The 22,260-nt window shown below is 43.4% G+C and overlaps 1 long non-coding RNA gene across 1 annotated transcript; it reads left to right on the forward strand.

The window, feature by feature from the left end:
• Positions 1-6,836: 6,836 nt before the first annotated feature.
• On the forward strand, positions 6,837-13,410 carry LOC307013395. The gene is made up of 6 exons (XR_013800973.1): positions 6,837-7,066; positions 8,486-8,670; positions 8,989-9,101; positions 9,308-9,403; positions 9,518-9,695; positions 13,276-13,410. It is a non-coding gene; the product is annotated as an uncharacterized lncRNA (long non-coding RNA).
• Positions 13,411-22,260: the final 8,850 nt, after the last annotated feature.

Raw genomic sequence — 22,260 nt, forward strand, 5'->3', positions numbered from 1 at the left:
TTGTTTTTTTATCAGCTTTGTGGATAGTCATTTTTCCTTGGTTTGCGACCTTGAGCAGGGGGCCGGTCAGCTCTCAGAGCCCTGGGCTCAGGTAGATCTCCGGGAAAGGGTCTGCTGGGTCCGGCTTGGCTCTTCCCTGACTGTAGCTCCTTAACAGTCTTTTGTCATCAAGGCAGAGGATCTGGCTCCAGAGTTGTAGGATCCTCTCGGCCAACCGTACAGACTGCAGACCCAGAGAGCCCAAGGCCCGGGCATCGCTCAGCTCCGGCCCCACTGCATCCATCAGCTGCTGAAGGCACAAGGTCTTGGATCGGCACAGCGCCACCGTCAGGCCGGGTGTTTCGCTGCTGCTGACGTCTAAACTGGCTTTATGAATCAGAGACTCTTTCAACAACCAGTATAGAGTCAGTCTTTGGACACCTTGTATGATTAAAAAGGGCCCAAGATTGAAAAACACCCTGATAAAAAGGAGGTAGTCCATTTAACTTTAAAATGTTTGAATCAGTTAAAAACAGAGCAGCATCCAGCCCGAGGTTACTCACGCGTCGGAGAATGCAGCTGCTCACATCTCTTCACACCAAATCAGCCGGGCCGGTCAGATACCTCAGTAAAAATTGTATCCTAAAAGTGGCTGTTCGGCTGGCCAGGTGGATAAGGCCCTGTCCCCCCTCCTCTCTAAAAATAGCACCCCCTGTGGCACCCAGTATAGACCCTCCCAAAAAAATCTACCAAGTGTTTTTGTATTTGGTCTAGTAAGCCTGAGGGAGGGTCTACACAAGGTAGCTGCTGGTCACATCTTTATGTAAACAAACACGCATGTAAACGGCAATTTATCGAGCTCAGAAAGGTTATCGAGTCCATTTTTATTCATCGTACGATAAGTCAATTTATTGATTATCGCGACAGGCCTACTTCTACTGAAGCCTTCCGAGTAAATCGCCAGAACGCCGACACCTCCTCATCACTCCAACGCTCCCATGTTTTTTTTGTGTTGCCATAAGTGTCACGATCTGTCTGTGTTGTGTTTTGACTTGTTTAGATCTGTCTTTGGTTTCGTGTCTGTAGAGGTTACTCAATTCTTAAATGTCCCCTCCTCGACTCCTATCCTCGATACTTAGTCCCGCCCACAGGAGATGCGAGCGGAGGACTGAGGAGGGGAACCGAGGAGTGAGGAGGGGAAGCAGCAGGCGGTTAGAGAAATGAGAACTCCTCTCCTCTGAGCGGTCATTTCAAAGAGACGTCCTTTAATGATAACAGGAGGCACAGCAGCACTCTGTCTGATGGACAGATGTGTTCATGACCACTTATCACTTATATATTTACTTTGATTCATTGACAGTGCGGTATAATGAGACAATAACAGGCTACACACACACACACACACACACACACACACACACACATTTATATAAATATATACAATTTCAGAATCAAGCAAGTATGAGAGCACTCTCATAATAACGTAACACAATCAGAGACTGGATATACCCCCCCCCACCCCTCTCTCTGGTCGCTGAAATGGGGAATTTGAATTACGTGCCAAAAGTTGTATTTACAAGTATTAAAAGTAAGCATAGGACACCAAACCAACTGAGACCTGTCTGTCCACCGCATCTACGCGCTGTACAACGCACACACACCTACACACTGTACCACGCACACACACCTACACACTGTACCACGCACACACACCTACAAACTGTACCACACACACCTACAGCTCCTAAAGCATAATCAGGCTCCAGCCGTTGTGTATTTTATTATGTGAAGCACTAAATGGTCTTAGAAAAATATGGACTCTTTGTTTGTAAATATCTACTAAACTAAAGCAAATAAAGAGAGTAGGCCTGTTATACTGAGTGATATATTAAACACACTGCTCTGCTTTCTGCATGGACCTCACAGCTGTTCTCTCTGGAAACATCGCGACGCGATGAAAGCAGTTTCTAAAATAATATCCAGGGGATGCATGCAGAGCTGTCATTGGCTGAGATAAGTCTGGCCGTGCGTCACGCCTCCACCGTTCCCGGAAATGCATCCGCAGAGGAGCCGTGGAGGAACCATCAGTGCAGTGGCGGCTGGTGGAAAATATTTTTGGTGGGGCTATGGAAATGATGACAAAACCATGTGTGTGTGTGTGTGTGTGTGTGTGTGTGTGTGTGTCAGTCATACTTGCTAACCCTCCCGATTTTCCGATATCTGACGAAATACTTTAATACAGCTACACCATTGTTTGGTTTCCATGGTAGCGCGTCTCTTTAGCAGCGCGCGCAACTCAAAGTCTGAGAGGGTGAGGAAGATGAAAACTGAACAAGAATCGACAACTCGACCCTCTGATCACTCCTTTCCTGTAAAATACACGTCCAGCCCACACATATGCTCCATGGTGCCACAGGCATTGCCCTTACAACTACAATAAGCATGCAAATGTTAATCTATAGCTCCGGCGATCCACTAGCACCGGAGTCTACACCTGCAGACGCAGCCATCCCCTACTGTAGCGTCACCTTGGATACGAGTCTAAACAACTCACAGACACACAGGCCAGGGCGCTGAAAGGGCGCCCTTTGAGCATCAGATCTGACGACGCTGATTGGCTAAAATTATGTTTCGGCGGCATAGTTTACAGATAGCAACAGTCAGCTTGTTGGCTGCAGCTGCTCTGGCTGAGGGCTCCTTTCTACCGCCCGGACGAGAGAGGGTAATGATACACGCTGCAGCCAGGCAGGAAACATGTGACTTATCAGTAACTTTAGACATCGTAAAACAATTTTAAACGAGATTTTATTGTAGATTATACATTTTACTGATACCAACTATATAATATTTACCTTGTTCTTTAAAAATAAAAAAAAATAAAAAATATTCTTTGGAAATATATATTTTTATTTTTAATGACAATAAAACATGTGGGAAGAGAGGGGGGCGGCGCCCCTAGCGCCCCTATGGGCCGGCCGCCACTGCATCAGTGTATCCTCGGTTATAGTTCCTCCAGAGAGTCTCCTCGACGCTCGATCCTCGGTCCTCGATGTGCATTTAGAGAAATGAGATGTCCTTCAAAATGGCGCGCTGAAATTATTTCCGGGTCACTACCGGAGGACCGAGGAGTCGAGGAGTGGAAATTTGAGTATTGAGAAACCTCTTGTGTGTTTATTCCTACCTGTTCCCTCCTACCTGTTGTCCTGATTGTGTTCACCTAGTGCCCCTGTGTTTTCTCCTCCCTCCTCACCTGTCTCTTGTTTCCTTGATTAGTCCTGTGTGTATTTTAGTTCAGTTTTTTTCTGTCTGTCTTGGTGAGATCCTTGTTTGTCTGTGACTGTGTGCACGGGGTAGTGTTCTGTTTGTCACTGTGTTAACCTTGAAATAAAGATATTTTCTGTGTAATCTGCATTTGGGTCCTGCCTGCTTCACTCACCCTAATTGGAACTTTTTTCTCCTCATGAACTAAGTTATCTTTTAGGGCTTTCACACCAACGCGATTCCCGTTCTAGCTCCGTGCTAGAGCTTTTCTGGTTCGGAACCGGTTTTTATTTTCAGCCCCTGTTTTGTTCACACCGCCCAGAGCCCGACTGGTGCTGCCGCTGCTGCGTCAAGATGTCACCGTTTACGTCGCTGATTTTCTCCCCAACGCTGTTACGGCGCTCACTAAAACAACAATGGGGGACTGCGTCGGGTCGATGATCGTGTTGCTTCTAATCATACAAAGCCAGATTTAATTAAATAACAACTTCTCCAACCTTTTACTTTTCTCCAGTGCCGTGGTTCATTGTTTATTAATGTGTTTCAGCGGCATTTACCGACCGCTGCAGTGCTGGTTTCTCTTCCACGGGAGTTTATTCTCCCGTTAGCTCAGGGTTAGCTCACATGGCAGCTGTAAAGTATTCACTGTCTGACTGTCACACAAGCAGCTGATACATATCCCCAGTTCCCCATAAGTGAATGTGTGTCAGTCTGAATTGATGCTGTTATGAAAGTTTCTCTGGTATAAAATGGGTGATGTTAGCCTAGCAACCAAAGCTAAACTGACTATCTCGACTACTTGTTGTTGCTATCTTATTGTGGCATAAGCCGTTTTCTACAGGCACATTTTACCGGCGTATTTGTCATTATGACTCTATTTGTGATAGTCGGACATGACAACCTGTGCAGCCCATGTATTGATTCCATCCGATAGCTGCTATAATACAAAACAAAACGTCTGCCTGCTCTCCACAATGATCAATAACAGCGAACGGATGGTCAAAGTAAGGCACAAATAAACAGAATCATACGAAGCCTGGTTAGTGTTGCCACATGCCTGACTTTATAAAATGTTTTTTTTTTTTACAAGCGGGTGGTTGCGTTCTAGTCACTTTGCTCAGTGCTACTGCTTGTTACAACTTTTATTTGCCGTACTCGCCTCTAACTGTTAGCTCAGGTTAATTTCGCCCCCCTACGACGTAAGCGTGACGTATACGATTCTTGCTTCTAGTCCGAAAAATTTTTGGTGCTTGAAACTAACTGGATTCCGGAGCTTAGAGTGCTCTGCTGTGGTGTGAACAGGAAATAACTGTGCTTTTCAGGCTCTAGCTCCGAACCGGCCCTGGAACCGCGTTGGTGTAAAAGCCCCATTTTTGGTGTGAACGCAAAATCCCAGGAACTGTTGGATCAAAAAGGGAAAAGTACGGGGAAAAGTACTCCGGTGTGAAAGCGCCTAATGACGTCACGCATTGGCTGTACGGCAACCCAAGAGGACATTTTACACGGGCAAATTCCGCAAAGAATATTACAAAATAACAATCGACAGTGAATGTATGTTAGTGGACTGTGTCAGGAAAGTGAAGTGTTAATTAAGGAATGTTATTGAAGAACTGAAATGCATAAAATAGAAAGTTGATATGTAACATATCCCTCCAAAATATGGTTTTAGACTTTACTGATGATTGAGAATGTATTGAAACTCCAGACTCAACGTAAGAGCTTGTGTCCTTTTATTTATGAATATGGAATTATAACACTGGAGTTTGTTATTATTTACTATAACTTGATCATTCTATTTCAGTTTGTGGGCTACAGCCAGTTTATGGTAGCAGCTCGTTAACAGCTTCATCCTCTGAACGTGTCTGTTCAAAAAACAGCAGGAACCCAGAACACAGACAAAAAACATAACCCCCTTCACATCTCAACTATTGTAAATGTTAGGGGTCCCCGATATGACCACAGTAGCAGTGATGTTACTTTTGTTGCAGTTGTATGTCTTAAATGTAATTTAGGTTAACTTCCTGTTTTATTTAGATGCTTTTATTTTGAAGGCGAGTTTACGCTGTTGACAGGAAGTTGTTGTTGCTATGGAAACAACATGACGGAGAAAAGTTATATCCCTGCTGAAAAAACCAGCATAGACCAGCATGGATTTCATGCTGGTCTTTGCTGGCTTAAATGCTGTTTCATGCTGGTGAAGCTGGTTGTTATGGTGGTCTGCCGGCACAAAAGGCTGGTAGACCAGCATGGTGTTGCTGGTGAGGCTGGCATACCAGCATGGCGTGACAGTGAATACTTTACAGCGGCCACTGCCGTGTGAGCTAACCCGAATTAATAAACAATGAACCACGGCACTGGAGAAAAGTATAAGTATGGAAAAGTCGTTATTTAATTTAATCTGGCTTTGTATGATTAAAAGCAACACGATCATCAACTCAACGCAGTCCACCATTGTTGTTGTTGTAGTGAGCGCCGTAACGCCATTGGGGAGAAAATCAGCGACATAAACTGTGACGTCATGACGCAGCAGCGGCAGCACCAGTCGGGCTCTGGGCGGTGTGAACAAAACGGGGCTCCAGATAAACTTTTTGTTATATTCCATGGAATGTTCTTAACATCCCGATAGCAATCAATATCTTAAGTGCTTTGATAAAAAATCCATACAAAGATTCTTCTGTGGAAGCCGTGATACTGTAAAAAGCACGACCAATCATTTTAGCCGGCCCGGCTAAAATAACTGGATGGCCTACCTGCCTGTCAGCCTTCCATCTGTGCACAAACTTATCTTGTGCCCTCATTGGTCATGTGCGCTTTCGTGTGTGTTGGAGGAGGGGCTCTGTAAGGAAGTGACAGTAGCCGTTTCTCAATCGCGAGGAAACTGGCTTCCAAGCCAATATTTCAAGGATACTACGTCATCGAGTGCCGCCGAAGGACTGTTCCAATCTCCAGCATACTTTGAATTCCACCGAGGCCGCGTCCTTGGTTTGAGGGTAATTTCGAGGCTGCACATGGTTAGACTTCGCGTCCTTCAAATCCCCACAATGCTTTGCGCACGGACCAATTTCCCCAAATCTGTGGCGGAAAATGTAAGGCGGGGCCTCTCATATGACGCACACTTGCTCGCCTATTCCACTCTTCGTTTTCCGAATGCCAGGAAGGATTCTTGTCTAGCTTCTGAAGGAAGTGACTCGGAAGACATGTGCTACCAAGCAAGCATCCTCGCGATTGAGAAACGGCCTGTGTATTTTCAAATTCTAGCGCACTCGAGCTGGTTTCTCCAAAATTACCTACTCCACCTTTAATGTTAACGTAACTTTAAGTTTGCTAGGAGGCTATTGTTACGTTGCACAACTGTAAATGAGTTGGGTCCAACATATACCTTGAGTAATGTTACTTTGCTGCTAAAAATGAAACATCATTATCAGATGAGGACATCACCAAAGTGTGTGAGTCTGTCAGGGGATTTGATCTGTTCTCTGGATGTCGTACACACTGCTCTGGTTTTATTTATCTTGTAAAATGTAAGTCTCTTGTTCTTGTCATCGTTCAGGCTTTGCATTTGAACTCCTATGACCGGTTGTGGACTTGAAGGGAACGACTTCCAGGCCTTCCTGACATCCAGGAAAAAGATGAGATTCTAATCCATTTGAATGCCAAAAGCAAGTTATTGTTTTTTCACTTTTTAAATATGATTTTTTGGGGGCATTTCTGTTTTATTGGACAGAGGCAGTAGAGATCTACTGGAAACGTTGGAGACGGAGGAGATGATATACAGCAAAAGGCCCAGCCGGATGGTTGCTGCTCCGTGTGGAACGTGTTCTCTCAGGTAAAGCACTTTGGTACCCAGTTATTTATGGCGTTGAGTTTGAATTTAGCCTTCGCAATGTAATTTCCAATAGTGCATTGTAAACATGACATAGACCTCCTCCGCTTCTTTGCTGTCCTACTAGTCAACCCTTCTGATGGACTCAGACCTGAATTTTAACAGTCACATTAAAAGAGTTATTAGGTCTGCATACTACCACCTGAAGAATATATCAAGGATTAAAAAACTAATGTCGCAACAGGATTTAGAAAAACTTGTCCATGCTTTTATTTTTAGTAGACTCGACTACTGCAATAGTGTATTCACAGGGCTCACTAAAAAATCTATCAGAAATCTGCAGCTGATTCAGAACGCTGCTGCTCGAGTACTCACTGACACTAGAAAAGTTGATCACATCACTCCGGTTCTGAGATCATTACACTGGCTTCCAGTCGACCAAATAATTGATTTTAAAATACTACTGCTAGTTTTTAAATCACTAAATGGCTTAGGACCGAGGTATATAGACGACCTCCTTTATCACTATGAAACATCCAGGAGTCTTCTGGGTCGGGTCTGCTCTCTGTTCCGAGAATAACCACTAAACATGGAAAAGCAGTTTTTGTTATTATGCCCCAACAATTTGGAACAAACTGCCTAAATCATGCACGTCCGCTGAAACACTTCCGATTTTCAAATCCAGACTAAAAACTACTTTTTATTTTGTGAAGCACTTTGAATCGCCACGTGCTGAAAAGTGCTATATAAATTGCACTTGCCTTGCCTTGCCTTGCCTTGCCTTGCCTTGCCTTGCCTTGCCTTGCCTTGCCTTGCCTTGCCTTGCCTTGCCTTGCCTTGCCTTGCCTTGCCTTGCCTTGCCTTGCCTTGCCTTGCCTTGCCTTGCCTTGCCATCAGGTCCTTTCCTAAGTAGTGTTACGTTTTACAGTTCAGTGTACGTTAATTTAGCAACTTAATGCTTTACTGCTGTTGAATAAATTTTATATTGCTAGTGATTTTATTACTATGATTTGTAAACTTTTTTATTCCAATTACAATAATATTTTTGTTATAATTGTAAAACACATCTTAAAATCCATCAGCAATCAATAAAACAAATCATCCAACACAAAATAGAAGAAATCTGGACCTATTCTATTTCTTTTTATACAACAGCATGTATTGGGACTGCTCATTGATGTCATTAAGAGCCATTGAGTCTAGCTTTTGTAGTCGGCCTCTCAGAATGTTTAGCATTTCTTAATGCATCAACTTAATGCTTAGTTTTTGTATTGTTGATATTGTGTTGTTCTTTATTTTCGTTGTGAGAATCACTTTGCAATTGTGTAAGTGCTATATAAATAGTTATATTAATATTATTGTTGTTACCATCATTACTATTATTAAAAATGTTTCCTTTGTTTTCTTTATTTATCGCTGCAGAAAGGATCATGCCAGCCCACATCAAACACCTGATCAAGAACTTGTGAATCTTCAGGCAGAAAAGATGAAAACACGTCTTCAAAGTTCCAGTTTCTTGGGAACCATGCCTGTCCTCTGTTTCACATGTCTTCAATCCGTTCTGGACCCTATGACTCGGAAACTAGTTCTACCAAGGCTCATTAGAGGTAAGAGTGGTAGGAGAGGAGTGGAGTTATCTTTGTATTGTATCAAATGCTGATGCTAATAACGATCCGAGTCATTTGATATTGATACCGATACCAATACCGAATCCTGATCTGATTCTTCTATTTCCCAGATAATACAGCTGCACAATTACAACAGGAACTCATTTGTATGACACTGAAACATCTATAGACGGTTAATACAGAAGATACACTTAATGTTTGTGTTTTTACCAGTCATAGGGTAACAACAGATTTGACTGGTGGTATAGGCTAAAAGGCTGTTTCGTTGATCATTTTATTTTTATTTATATTATAAAGATCTGCTAAATTGGAGGATTCCAAAGCTGAGCTGGAAGGGGAAGTCCCCACCTACAGGACAGCAAATCAAAAAATTAATTTGGATAAACTATTAAACCAAGTATTTTCACAAAGTAAGTACATTTGTTGTCAAATTGCAAGCAAATAATAATGTCAATCTTTGATCGATTTTGCATTTTAACTGCAACTGCAATAAAAGAAACAGACAAGGTGGCAGTGAAATGTGTAAACAATCAACCATCAAGATATACGCATATGAATTTATACTACTGTTGAAATGTTTTTGCTACACTTTCTTTGTGTCTCTCACATTCTGTAGAAGAACAATCTGAGACACCTGAACAGTGTGAGCCGCCACCCTGGACACCCACACACCCCAATATTCCCCCACTCAAAGAGTGAGCCGCATGGGAGGGTATATATTATTTCTATAGTGGAGCCTTTTTATTTTTGCTCCTCAGTCACATATTGGTGTCTACATTTTATGTATAGGCTACTGTACACATTTTATGTTTCGGATTTTTGTCAGATTCACTTGCAAGGGGAGAATCCAGTGCGTCCAGAGGTCTGGGCAAAAATAAAAAACAACACAAGGGACTCCATGTTCGTGAAGGAGTTGGCTGTGGCGTTTTGGGGCACCGAAACCTTAGGGTAAAGGAGCCTGACTGGAAAGGAATGCCCCACCACCAAGACCACCAGGCAGCCTGGTATGTTCTTAGCAGCACTAGCCACTTGCTCTTTGTGAGATACCAAGTACTTGGTTATTTGAAATGTAATATTGATGATGTAATAATTAAAAGTAGGGATGGGTACCGAGCCCCGGTATTAACGGGGCCCCGGGGCTGAATTATTAAAGACCGTGGTACCGTTAGGGTCCAACGTTATCGATCTTTTTATCGGTAGGCTACTGGAGACATTTTAAAAATAGATGTCATATGTATTATCAACCCACTCTCTTCAGTCTGCTTACAAATGACACGACTTTACACATTGGAAAATGCGTGCAATAGATACGCTAAAGTCCGATTTTGCGTGCCTATCATACGCCAACTATTCCCAGCTGAGTCCAAGTTTTGGGTGCATATGAGACGCAAATGGATAGGGTCGGTTCTGAGAAGACCGGAAGCTGTGTGGTCCATAAAAACATGTTATTACTCAATATGAAGCCACGATTATTGACTTTATTTGTAATCGTATAATGTCTGACTTTTTTTGTCGTCTGTGAGGAAAATAAATGGGGCACGGAGCCTCAGAATAATGAAATCTGTATTTTTTAAAATCTTTTTTTTCTTCTAATTTGTTATTATTTTCTAAACAACACACTGTTATTTACTCAACAATAACACACAGTTATCCTTATTTTTATTTATTCGTTTAATTCTAATCTCAGGCTTTTTAGCCGTTTTTCAGGAACTGAATTTCAAAATAAAGTCACCGGAAACAGACCTAGGCCTATAAGGGACATTTCGAGCATCATCGCGATTCACAACACAAGATCCTCAGCTATAAGCTCGGTGATTGGATTGTTTAGCCGCAATGCACGTTGGGATATGGTGTTTATGCGATATGAAATCCGAAAAACATTTAAAAAAAGAAAATAGTACTTTATTCCGAGTGTGCTTGCTTTTCTCTTTGAAAGTCATCACATAACGACATTGTAATACACGGTTCGGCTGCATTACATATTACACATCTGCCGTAGTTCTTTATTTATAGAGCCCTGATGAGAAGACTTCTAGACAAACAGGAAGAACAGCCACTGAAACTGAATATGTGATGTGGATCATAAATATATCAGCAATTAAACAACATCTTCCATTTATTTTCACACAATACGTCTCCTTGCAGTACCAGCCTTAATTCGGCTGACTTTTATATTAGATCCAATTGGGTTATATTTACACCATAACGGTGCACAGCTGATAGAAAAGGACTTGTAGTTTTTAAAGATATTACTCATTTTCTTTGAATATAAGAATGTAAATACTGAGTTGAGAAAATAGTCAGGGGTTTTGGGTGATGGGAGACACATCTATGGAATCACAATTTCAATAGCTTACCATTAAATTGTGGATATACCTTTCTGTCTGTGATGTTTTACAAATCAGATATTAATGTTAGAAGTAAAACATGAGAAATAGGATAGCAATATCCTGTAAAATTATGTAAAAACATGAATACAACTACACATCTTCAGATGTTATACATACACATACATAAGTGTCCTACACTAATAATACAAAGTTATTATTAGTATGCTGTGTGTACCTTATGTACACCGCCTAGTGGTTAAAGCAAGTTATTGAATTATTTTTGTTGAATAATGTTATTTGATGAACAAAATATTAAGAGTACATACTTTCATAGGGGGGGAAGTAGAAGGTCAATGATAGAAATATAGAATATAAAAATCAAAAAGATACTCTAAGTGATCTCTACAATAAAACAGTTTAGTGCACGATGTACAAAGATATTAATATGAGGATTTGCAAAACAGACAATCTAATTAACCTTTATTAACACATTAAATAATACTTTAGGTTAAGGTCTTCTTTCAAATAAGAAAAAAGCTTTGGGGGTATCTATCTACAGATAAATATTAAGCCTGACAAAGTACTTAACGTCTAATATATTGCTTTCCTGCAATGTTAACTAAGTTGAAGCACTTATTTTAACTTATATTATACACATTAATTATACTCTTATGTGTATATAGAAAGTAAGAAATGTGCAGAATTGGACAGTTTAATGGTGGAGGTATTCACATATTGATAGATGTCTTGTAATGCACTGTTGAGTAACCTGCGACCCAAGTTTTTCATTCATTGCATAACTACACTGTAGTTGTGTATATGATATGTCAATAAACCTTAGAAAATCTTGAAATCTTGAAAGGGATGTGCAAAATAGTCATCATATACAGTTTTTAATTAACTATTAGTAGAGAATAACGAGTAATGAATATACTTTATAGAGATCTGCAGATAAATGTTTAGTCTTCTCAAGCACCAACTATCAAATATCGCTCCTGATTGTTGGCACTTGACATTCACCTTCCCTAAATTTTACTCAGGTGTAACTAAAGTCTGCTTTAAGGGTTGTTTATATTTCACATCATTAATCAGAATCTGCAAAGTAACTAAAATAAATGTAGTGGAGTAAAAATACCAGGTTAACCTCTGAATTGTAGAGGAGTATAATTACAAAGTAACAATGAGCTGTCATGTGGGTATATATTAATGCTGCCCATTATGGATACAAGCGATTTTCACCCATTTAGTAATTACATGTTTTCAATTTGTACACACCAATGTGTTTCCTATCGCCTAAACCTCCAGGGCTGCACACAGTTTAATACTGTCAACTTCTAATTTTGTGAAAAACGAAAACGTCTTTTAAAACTACAATTTCCAGTGGAGACGTGCCATAGAGAACATGTTGCGAAACACAATAGCCAGCATGTGTAGTTCTGGGGGGGGGCGTTCGAGTCCAGTTTTGAATAGTCTGCCGTGGTTTCGTTCCATTTCAAAGAGCTTGGCGCTCGGCGTAACCTTGACGCACTGCCACTCCAACAACCAATCCCAGAGCTTGAAGATTAATCACGGGGTTTGTCAACGGGACTGTAGTCCCAAACGATAGCTGGGGACTGTGGGTAGTGTAGTGTCTTCGGCCATCCTAAACTCTGATTTTTTTTCGGATATCATATCGCATTAACACCATATCCAAACGTGCATCGCAGCTAAAACATCCTGAGCTTCAAGCTGAGGATCTTGGGTAATCAGTTTACCGTCTACGTCTGCTTCCGGTGCCCAAGATTATAGAATTGAACGAATAAATAAAAACAAGGATAATTGTGTGTTATTGTTGAGTAAATAACAGTGTGTTGTTTAGAAAAGAATAATAAATTAGAAGGAAAAAAAGATTTTAAAAATACAGATTTCAGTATTCTGAGGCTCTGAGCCCCATTTATTTTCCTCACAGATGGCAAAAAAAGTCTGACAAGCCTGCAACGTTGCTGCTTCTCACTCCGCCATCTTGCAGAACCCCGTCTGTCCGTCTATGAACTGTCTGTTAGACAGCCATATGCCATATACATGTTTGCATACATTCACAGTAAATATTTATTCAGTATGATAGCTGTCTAACAGAAGTTAAATTAATTTCTCACTTATTCTGACAATGTAGTTAACCCCAAATAAAATAACCCAATAAAAAGAGTTGTTAAATAATAGTGAAGTCACGTTCTAATAACAATAACTCATCTCTCTCTCTCGTTTTATTTTTCAGCTTTGCCAAAAGCCACTGTGTCAAGTGTCCTTCCTGGGTTGCCGTCGTGAGTTCTCCAATATGGCGGACCATCTCGCACATGCGCAGTACCGATCGGGCAGGGGGACGGATCGGGTAGTGACACGCTCTCTCAAAAGTTGGGCCATTTTATCATCATGCGCCAATGAGCAACTCTCATAGGAATGAATGAGGCCCCGCCTCCCACGCTGTATCCAGGGCTGCAGTCGAATAGTCCATTTAGCTTAGGAACCTTCCTAACCGCGTGAAATGACCCGGAAGTCCCTCAGTGGCAGCCATGATAAGTGCTGTTCAAATTCTCTAGAATGATAGGAAAGGAGGTTTCAAACTTCCTTTATAACCTCCTTTAGCTTAGGAACCACTGGACCTCCCTAACCAAAAGGAGAGGAGAAAATGCTGCCCCACAATGCCTTGCAGCCGCAGCATCTGACGTCACACAACAGTCGGCCGTTCACGGAAACAAACGATTATGACGGAGAAATGATATCATGAAAGTTACGGTGCTTATTAAGCATTTTAAAACGTATGTGGTAAGCTGCCAAAGTGCTTCTTTTTTTTAACGTTCATCAGTATTATAATTAAAAAGAGAAATATGAACGTTAGTTTTTACTGAAATGATCAAATAAAGTCAACATTTCACTGAGCTGTGTGGGGTTTGTTCAACTTTTAAAAGATGTTTGAATGGTGATATACTGTAGGTGTTAAAGACTGACGTTTATAATAAATACATTTGTATTGATTTTAAGATGTTTTCATAGTTCATACAATCATACGTATTGGGATCATTTGTATTAATGTGGACTGGAGGGAGAGGGTGATGAGCATAAGTTTCACTTTTTTATTTCAATTCCAACTTTGGTCATGAAGAATATGTTTCTCTGTTGTTCATAAAGCATAAAGCAACAGCATCAGAGCACGGTGCAGTCTCTAGATGAGTCCGTTGTTCTTATTATACATCCATGTTGTAGTCCGCTGTATAGAAAACTGTAGTTTCCATAGTTTCCCCACAGCAGCAGATGCACAAAATGACGTCCGCTGGCTCATCATAAACACGTCGGATAGTGAAAGTGCATTCGGATTCTCTAAAGTACCGCAGTCTCTTCTCCTAAATCCTTTTGAATTCTCCTATCCACTATCCCTTAACCCCGTGACGTTTCACTCAGCGGTCAAGGAATAGGAGATAGGGTTAGAACTTAGGAGCTGATTTTTAAACTATCCGAACGCAACCCAGTTCTTATTATACATCCATGGGTACCATATGTGTTCGTACAAAGATGGCGGAGTAAGAAGCAACAACGTTGCAGGCTCGTAGAAAAAGTTTAGATTTTAGTCCTTGTCTGCAAAACCGACAGGCAATAGCTTATTCATGATACACTTTAAGTTATTATAGAAGCTTAAATAGTCACATTTTACTTTAATTCTCCAGTTACCAACACTTTTGACATAAAGTGTCTGCTAGCATGACCGACCACGATTACAACGTAAAAGTTCTCCGTGAGGCGTGTGACGACTCGGTTATTGAGGACATGGAAGCGGACAACTCTAAGGGACACAAAATAAATTGGGACCACACACCAACTAAAGGACCGAATCCAAAGAAATCAAAGGTTCATGGCGAAACACAAATGGCAGAGGATAGCAGCAGCACCATTCTCCAGGCGATACAAGTCTTATCCGGAAAAATGGATGAACAGACAGAGCTGTTAAAATGTTTTGAAAAACACATTGAAGCAAACACTGAAGCAGCTAAAGAAAATAAGAAAGACATTTCTGCTCTTCAGAAAAAGTTTGATGATCTTCTGAAATATAACACTTTACTACGTAAGTCTGGCGAGGAGCAAGCCCGCTAGAAACGGAGGTGGAATCTGAGGATGAATGGTCTGCCTGAAAAAGAAGGAGAAAACACAAGAGAAGCTGTGATCGGGATACTCACAAGAGTTACTCCGCTGTCTGTGGAAAAGCTGCGTGACTCAGTAGACACTGTCCATCGGCTGGGTATGAAGGGTAATGCTGCTACTTCCAACAACACACCGCGGTCAATCATCATTCAGTTCGGGATGAGGACTGTTCGTGACGAGATCTGGAAAAAGTCCAAAGATGCGAGAGTCTGCAGCGAGATGCACATTTGTTTCAAAGAGGATTTCTCCAAGGAGGACCGGGAGGCTCGCTCCAAGCTGTGGCCACTGGTTCAACAAGCCAGGAGAAAGGGGAAGAGAGCTTTTCTGAAGGAAGGCTTGTTAGGCGGAGTGCGTTGCGGTGGAGATTTAATAGAACTCAGTAGTAGACAGCTTCCTTTAGCCTTCATTAGGCATATTTATTTATCGTGGTAGGAGAGATGCGGTTGTGCTGCCGCTCAGCTCTCGATCCAAACAATATCTGAATGGATAAGGTAGAGGCCACATGTAGTGCAAGGTATAGTTAGTGACGTTACGTCCTGGACGCACTGCAGACAACATTGCCCTCTGCAGGACACAATGAGCAAGGGCGCACATAATTGTACAACATTTAACAACCCCACTCGATCCTATCTTATTGTGGTACATCTTCATAACAGAATACAAACAAAACAAATATTCTCCCCATTTGGCCTTCAATACAAAAATAAACAACAAAAATACAATGGCACATATATGCATTTCTTGCACTTTAAGTGCCAAACAAATACTGAGCAAACTTTTTCAGTTGTAGCTTAGTGGCTGGTTTTGTCATTAGGTCAGCTACCATGTTGTCAGTCGGACAATATTCCAAAGATATCCTCCCACTGTTCACAGTTTCTCGGATAAAGTGATATTTAATATCGATATGTTTGCACCTCTGCCGATTTACTGGATTTCTGGCAAGTGCAATAGCTCCTTGGTTGTCATCATAAACCTTGGTTTGCCCATATTGATACTCATCAATACCCTTGAGTAGCTGTTGTAAATACATACACTCCTGTATGGCTGACACTAAGGCCATGTATTCTGCCTCGCAGGTAGACAGTGCAACTGTTGGTTGTTTTCTACTCTTCCATGAAATGAGAGAGCTTCTCTCACTCAGACTGGCACAGTACCCTGTGGTGCTACGTCTGTCTGTAACCTCTGAGGCCCAGTCTGCATCACTATGGACTATTAGGCCCAGTTTACTTGCGTCATCCTTTTTAAAGCATAATCCACGGTCTGTTGTACCCTTAAGATACCTGAACACATGCTTCACAGTGCTCCAATGCTCTTCACTTGGTTCAGCAAAATGCTGGGAAAGTTTACTGACCATCCATCCATCCATCTTCTCCCGCTTATCCGTGGTCGGGTCGCGGAGGTAGCAGTTCCAGCAGAGAGCCCCAAACGTTCTTTTCCCTGGCCACATCAACCAGCTCTGACTGGGGGATCCCAAGGCGCTCCCAGGCCAGCGAAGAGATATAATCCCTCCATCTGGTTCTAGGTCTACCCCTTGGTCTCTTCCCAGCTGGATGTGCCTGGAACACCTCCCTAGGGAGGCGCCCAGGTGGCATCCTAACTAGGTGCCCGAACCACCTCAACTGGCTCCTTTCGACGCGAAGGAGGAGCGGTCCAACTCCGAGTCCCTCCCGGATGACCAAACTTCTCACCTTATCCCTAAGGGAGACACCAGCCACCCTGCGGAGAAAACCCATCTCAGCCGCTTGTACCCGCGATCTCGTTCTTTCGGTCATGACCCATCCTTCATGACCATAGGTGAGGGTAGGAACGAAAATGGCGCGGTAGACAGAGAGCTTTGCCTTCTGGCTCAGCTCCCTTTTCGTCACAACGGTGCGGTAAAGCGACTGCAGTACCGCTCCCGCTGCTCCGATTCTCCGACCCATCTCACGCTCCATTGTTCCCTCACTCGAGAACAAGACCCCGAGATACTTGAACTCCTTCACTTGGGGTAAGGACTCATTCCCTACTTGGATTGGACAGTCCATCGGTTTCCTGCTGAGAACCATGGCCTCAGATTTGGAGGTGCTGATCCTCATCCCAGCCGCTTCACACTCGGTTGCGAACCGATCCAGTGAGTGCTGAAGGTCACAGAGCGATGAAGCCATCAGAACCACATCATCTGCAAAAAGCAGTGGTGCAATCCTTAGTCCACCGAACTGCAGACCCCCTCCCCCACGACTACGCCTCGAAATCCGATCCATGTATATTACAAACAGGATTGGTGACAAAGCGCAGCCCTGGCGGAGGCCAACCCTCACCTGAAATGGGTCCGACTTACTGCCGAGGACCCGGACACAGCTCTCGCTTTGGGAGTACAGAGATTGGATGGCCCTGAGTAGAGACTCCCTCACCCCATACTCCCGCAGCACATCCCACATTGACTCCCTGGGAACCCGGTCATACGCCTTCTCCAAGTCTACAAAACACATGTAGACTGGATAAGCGTACTCCCAGGCCCCCTCCAGGATCCTTGCGAGAGTAAAAAGCTGATCCGTCCTTCCACGACCAGGACGGAATCCGCATTGTTCCTCCTCAATCTGAGGTTCGACAATCGGCCTGACCCTCCTTTCGAGTACCTTAGAGTAAACTTTCCCGGGGATGCTGAGTAGTGTGATGCCTCTGTAATTGGCACACACCCTCTGATCTCCCTTTTTAAAAAGGGGAACCACCACCCCGGTCTGCCACTCCTTCGGTACTGTTTCAGACTTCTACGCAACGTTGCTGAGACGTGTCAACCATGACAGTCCCTCAACACCCAGAGCCTTCAGTATTTCTGGGCGGAACTCATCCACCCCCGGGGCTTTGCCACTGTGCAAATGTTTGACGACCTCAGTGACCTCCCCCCGGGAGATTGGTGTCGATCCCCCGTCATACTCCAGCTCTGCCTCTAACATAGAGGGCGGAGTTGTCGGGTTCAGGAGTTCCTCAAAGTGCTCCTTCCAACGCCCTAACACTCCATCAGTTGAGGTCAACAACGTCCCATCCTTACTGTACACAGCTTGGATGGTTCCCTGCTTCCCCCTCCTGAGGTGTTGGACAGTTTTCCAGAACAACTTTGGTGCTGCCAGAAAGTCCTTTTCCATATCTTCTCCGAACTTCTCCCACACCCGCTGCTTTGCCTCGGCCACAGCTGAGGCTGCTACCCTTTGGGCAGTCGGTACCTTGCAACTGCCTCGGGAGTCCCCCGGGATAACAAATCCCTGAAGGCCTCCTTCTTTAGTCGGACGGCTTCCCTGACCACCGGTGTCCACCAGGAGGTTCGAGGGTTACCGCCCCTTGAGGCACCTTGGACCTTGAGACCACAGCTCCCCGCCGCGGCTTCGGCAATAGAGGCTTTGAACACCGACCACTCTGGTTCAATGTCCCCAACCTCCACAGGAATGCCCGAAAAGCTCGGCCGGAGGTGTGAGTTGAAGGCCTCCTGAACTTGGGCCTCCTCCAGACGTTCCCAGTTCACCCGAACTACACGTTTGGGCTTACCAGGTCTATCCAGAGGCTTCCCCCGCCACTCGACCCAACTCACCACCTGATGGTGATCAGTTGACAACTCCGCCCCTCTCTTTACCCGAGTGTCCAAAACATACGGCCTCAGGTCTGATGATACGATAACGAAATCGATCATGGACCTTCTGCCTAGGGTGCTCTGGTACCACGTACACTTATGAGCATCCTTATGTTCGAACATGGTGTTTGTTATGGCCAATCCATGACTAGCACAGAAGTCCAGTAACAAACCACCACTCCGGTTCAGATCAGGGGGGCCGTTCCTCCCAATCACTCCCCTCCAAGTGTCTCCATCATTGCCCACATGTGCGTTGAAGTCTCCCAGCAAGATTAAAGAGTCCCCTTCAGGAGCCCCATACAGGAGCCCCATACAGGACTCTTTCCAGGGTCTCCAAGAAGGCCGTATACTCTGAACTGCTGTTGGGTGCATAAGCACACACACCAGTCAGAGTTTTCCCCCCCATAACCCGCAGGCGTAGGGAGGCGACCCTCTCGTCCACTGGGGTAGACTCCAACAACGAAGCACCCAACCGGGGTATTGTGAGTATCCCCACTCCCGCCCGGCTCCTCACACCTTGAGCAACTCCGGAGAAGAATAGAGTCCAACCCCTATCCAGAAGTAAGGTTCCAGAGCCGACGCTGTGCGTAGAGGTGAGCCCAACCAGATCCAACTGGTAACGCTCCAACTCCCGCACAAGCTCCGAGTCCTTCCCCCCCAGTGAGGTGACGTTCCACGTCCCCAAAGCCAGCTTCTGTCGCCCGGGTCTGGTCCGTCGAGACCCTCTGCCTTCACTGCCACCCTTCTGGCAGCGCACCCGACCCCATCGCTGTTTCCCGTAGGTGGTGGGCCCGCGGGGCGGAGTTTACTGACCACAAAACTTAAATCTGGTCTAGTGCATGTAGCCAAATAGATCAGACTTCCTACTGCCTCTCTATACATCCTTGGCTCTTCCATTTTTTCAGCATTTTCTGTGTATTCAAGTTTAGACTCACATGGGGTTTCTCTGACCCTACAATCTTGCATTCCAAATCTGGAGAGGATTTTGTTCACATACCTTTCCTGTGACATTGTGACTTGACCCTCTGACTGGTTAAAATCTATACCAACAAAATTGTTTAATTTCTCCAGGTCTTTCATTTTAAACCTATCATTGAGCATCATTTTGACACTTTTCAGAACCTCCTCATTGTTAGCAGCAATTATCAGATCATCAACCGATACAATCAGAATCACTTTTTCGTTTTGTTTTTCCCTTGTGTATTGACAGTGATCAGCAGGATTTTGTTCAAAACCATTTTCAGTGAGATATGCATGTAACAGAGCATTCCAGTTTCTGCCTGACTGCTTTAGACCATATAGGGACTTCTGTAATTTGCATACTAACTTTTCTCCAGTTTTTGACTTTTTCTCATAACCTTCAGGTTGTTCCAAATAGACCTCACAATCAATGGGTGCATGCAGGTATGCAGTTTTCACATCCATTTGGTGTAAAACTAAATCTTCCTGCACTGCCTTTTGCATGACAACTCTAACAGTTGTCATGTCAGCTGTAGGTGAGAAAGTTTCCTCATAGTCAATGCCTTGTTTTTGGCTGTAACCTTTTGCAACAAATCTTGCCTTATACTTGTCTGACCCATCAGTATCACACTTGAGAGTATAGACCCACCTACCCCCCACTGCCTTTTTGCCTAGAGGCAACTGGGTGATCTTGAATGTGTCATTCTCTTCTAGTGACTGCATCTCGTCATTCATTGCATTGATCCACTGCCGTGACTTGGTTGAACCTATGACCTCCTTGTAATTTTGTGGTATGTCACAAACTGCTCTATAACAAGAGTCTACACATGTTACCAGTTGGTCTACTGTATCCTCAGTCTCATAATCCTGTAAGTGCATTGGCTTTCTCCTAGCTCTAGGTGGGTTCTTTCTAGCCTCACTCTCAGTGCCTGGCTGTTCACATTCAGCCACAGAAACATCACCTTGAACACTTTGACCTGATGCATTTCCCATTCTTTCATCAACATTTTCCTCATTGTCAAGGACCCTGGGGTGTACCTCTCAGTCCTGACATTCAATATGTGACCCAGGTGCAGTGGCGGCTGGTGGAAAATATTTTTGGTGGGGCTGTTGATATAGTGAGTAAAAAAAATGTTGGGGGAGAAATGACCCCTTAAATTGGGACTTCTGGTGATGTAATGTCCCCATAAAATCGTGGTTCTAGGGCCAGGAACAACCAGGCTGAGTCGGGCTGAGTATGCTAAACTAACTGCGGTCAAGCCAGCCTCCACTCGGGAAAACCTAGTCAAGCCAGCCCTCACGTGATATTGCGGTGCGCGAATATCCTATGCATTACGGTAGAGTAAAAAAAAATCATCCCTCTGTGTTTAGATGAGAATAAAACAAAAACTGTCCAGTATCAAAGACTCATTTCATTTCAGGGTGATAGCAGGACATCCCATCTAGTCACTCAGAAAAAATCAGGACATTCTGATGTAGAGTTTCAAAATAAAAGACCTTTGAAATCTCTATTGTATGAGCTATCATCCCTGTTTTTAGATGAGAATAAAACAAAAACTGTCCAGTATCATATATCCATCTCACTCCAGGGTGATAGAAGGACACCCCATCTAGTCACTCAGAAAAAATCAGGACATTCTGATGTAGAGTTTCAAAATAAAAGACCTTTGAAGTCTCATATATGAGCTATCATCCCTGTTTTTGGATGAGAATAAAACAAAGATTGTCCAGTATCATAGATCCATCTCACTCCAGGGTGATAGCAGGACAACCCATGTCGTCACTCAGAAAAAATCAGGACATTCTGATGTACAGTTTCAAAATAAAAGACCTTTGAAGTCTCATATATGAGCTATCATCCCTGTCCCCAAAGGTCTTTTATTTTACCCTAACCCTAACCCTTACCATCACTACAAACAACATCTGAACGGATAAGGTAGAGGCCACATGTAGTGCAAGGTATAGTCAGTGACGTCACGTCCTGGACGCAATGCAGACAACATTGCCCTCTGCAGGACACACTGAGCAAGGGCGCACATAATTGTACAACATTTAACACGGCTTCGCGCTGATTGACAACAAAAGAGTGGACCCGGAATAACGTGAAAAACACCGCAGTAATTAACTGGAGGGACAGGGAGCAGGTTTTCGGCCCTCAGTAGGTATGCTGAAGTTCTCAGTTTGAGTGTTTTTAGGATTGGACTTGTCTCAGGTTATATTCAAAATGTTGTGAGCTATTGCACTAAATATGTTTGTTAAGGGCTACGTTACTCACTCCTGCGCATCGATATAGCATTCCTTTGCGCATTTTCTTAAGGATTCTATCTTTGCTCTTTCAATGTTATCGTTCATATCCTTAAATGCTAGGGGGCTAAAAAACAATGTGAAACGTAAGGCAATTTTTCTTTTTTGTAAGGAACAAAAGGCAAATTGTGTTTTTCTGCAAGAAACTCATTCTGCAGAGGCAGACACTAAGTTCTGTAAAGTACAATGGGGAGACAACATTTT

The sequence above is a fragment of the Notothenia rossii genome (assembly GCF_949606895.1).
Source record: "Notothenia rossii genome assembly, chromosome: 7".
In the NCBI taxonomy this organism is placed as follows: domain Eukaryota; kingdom Metazoa; phylum Chordata; class Actinopteri; order Perciformes; family Nototheniidae; genus Notothenia; species Notothenia rossii.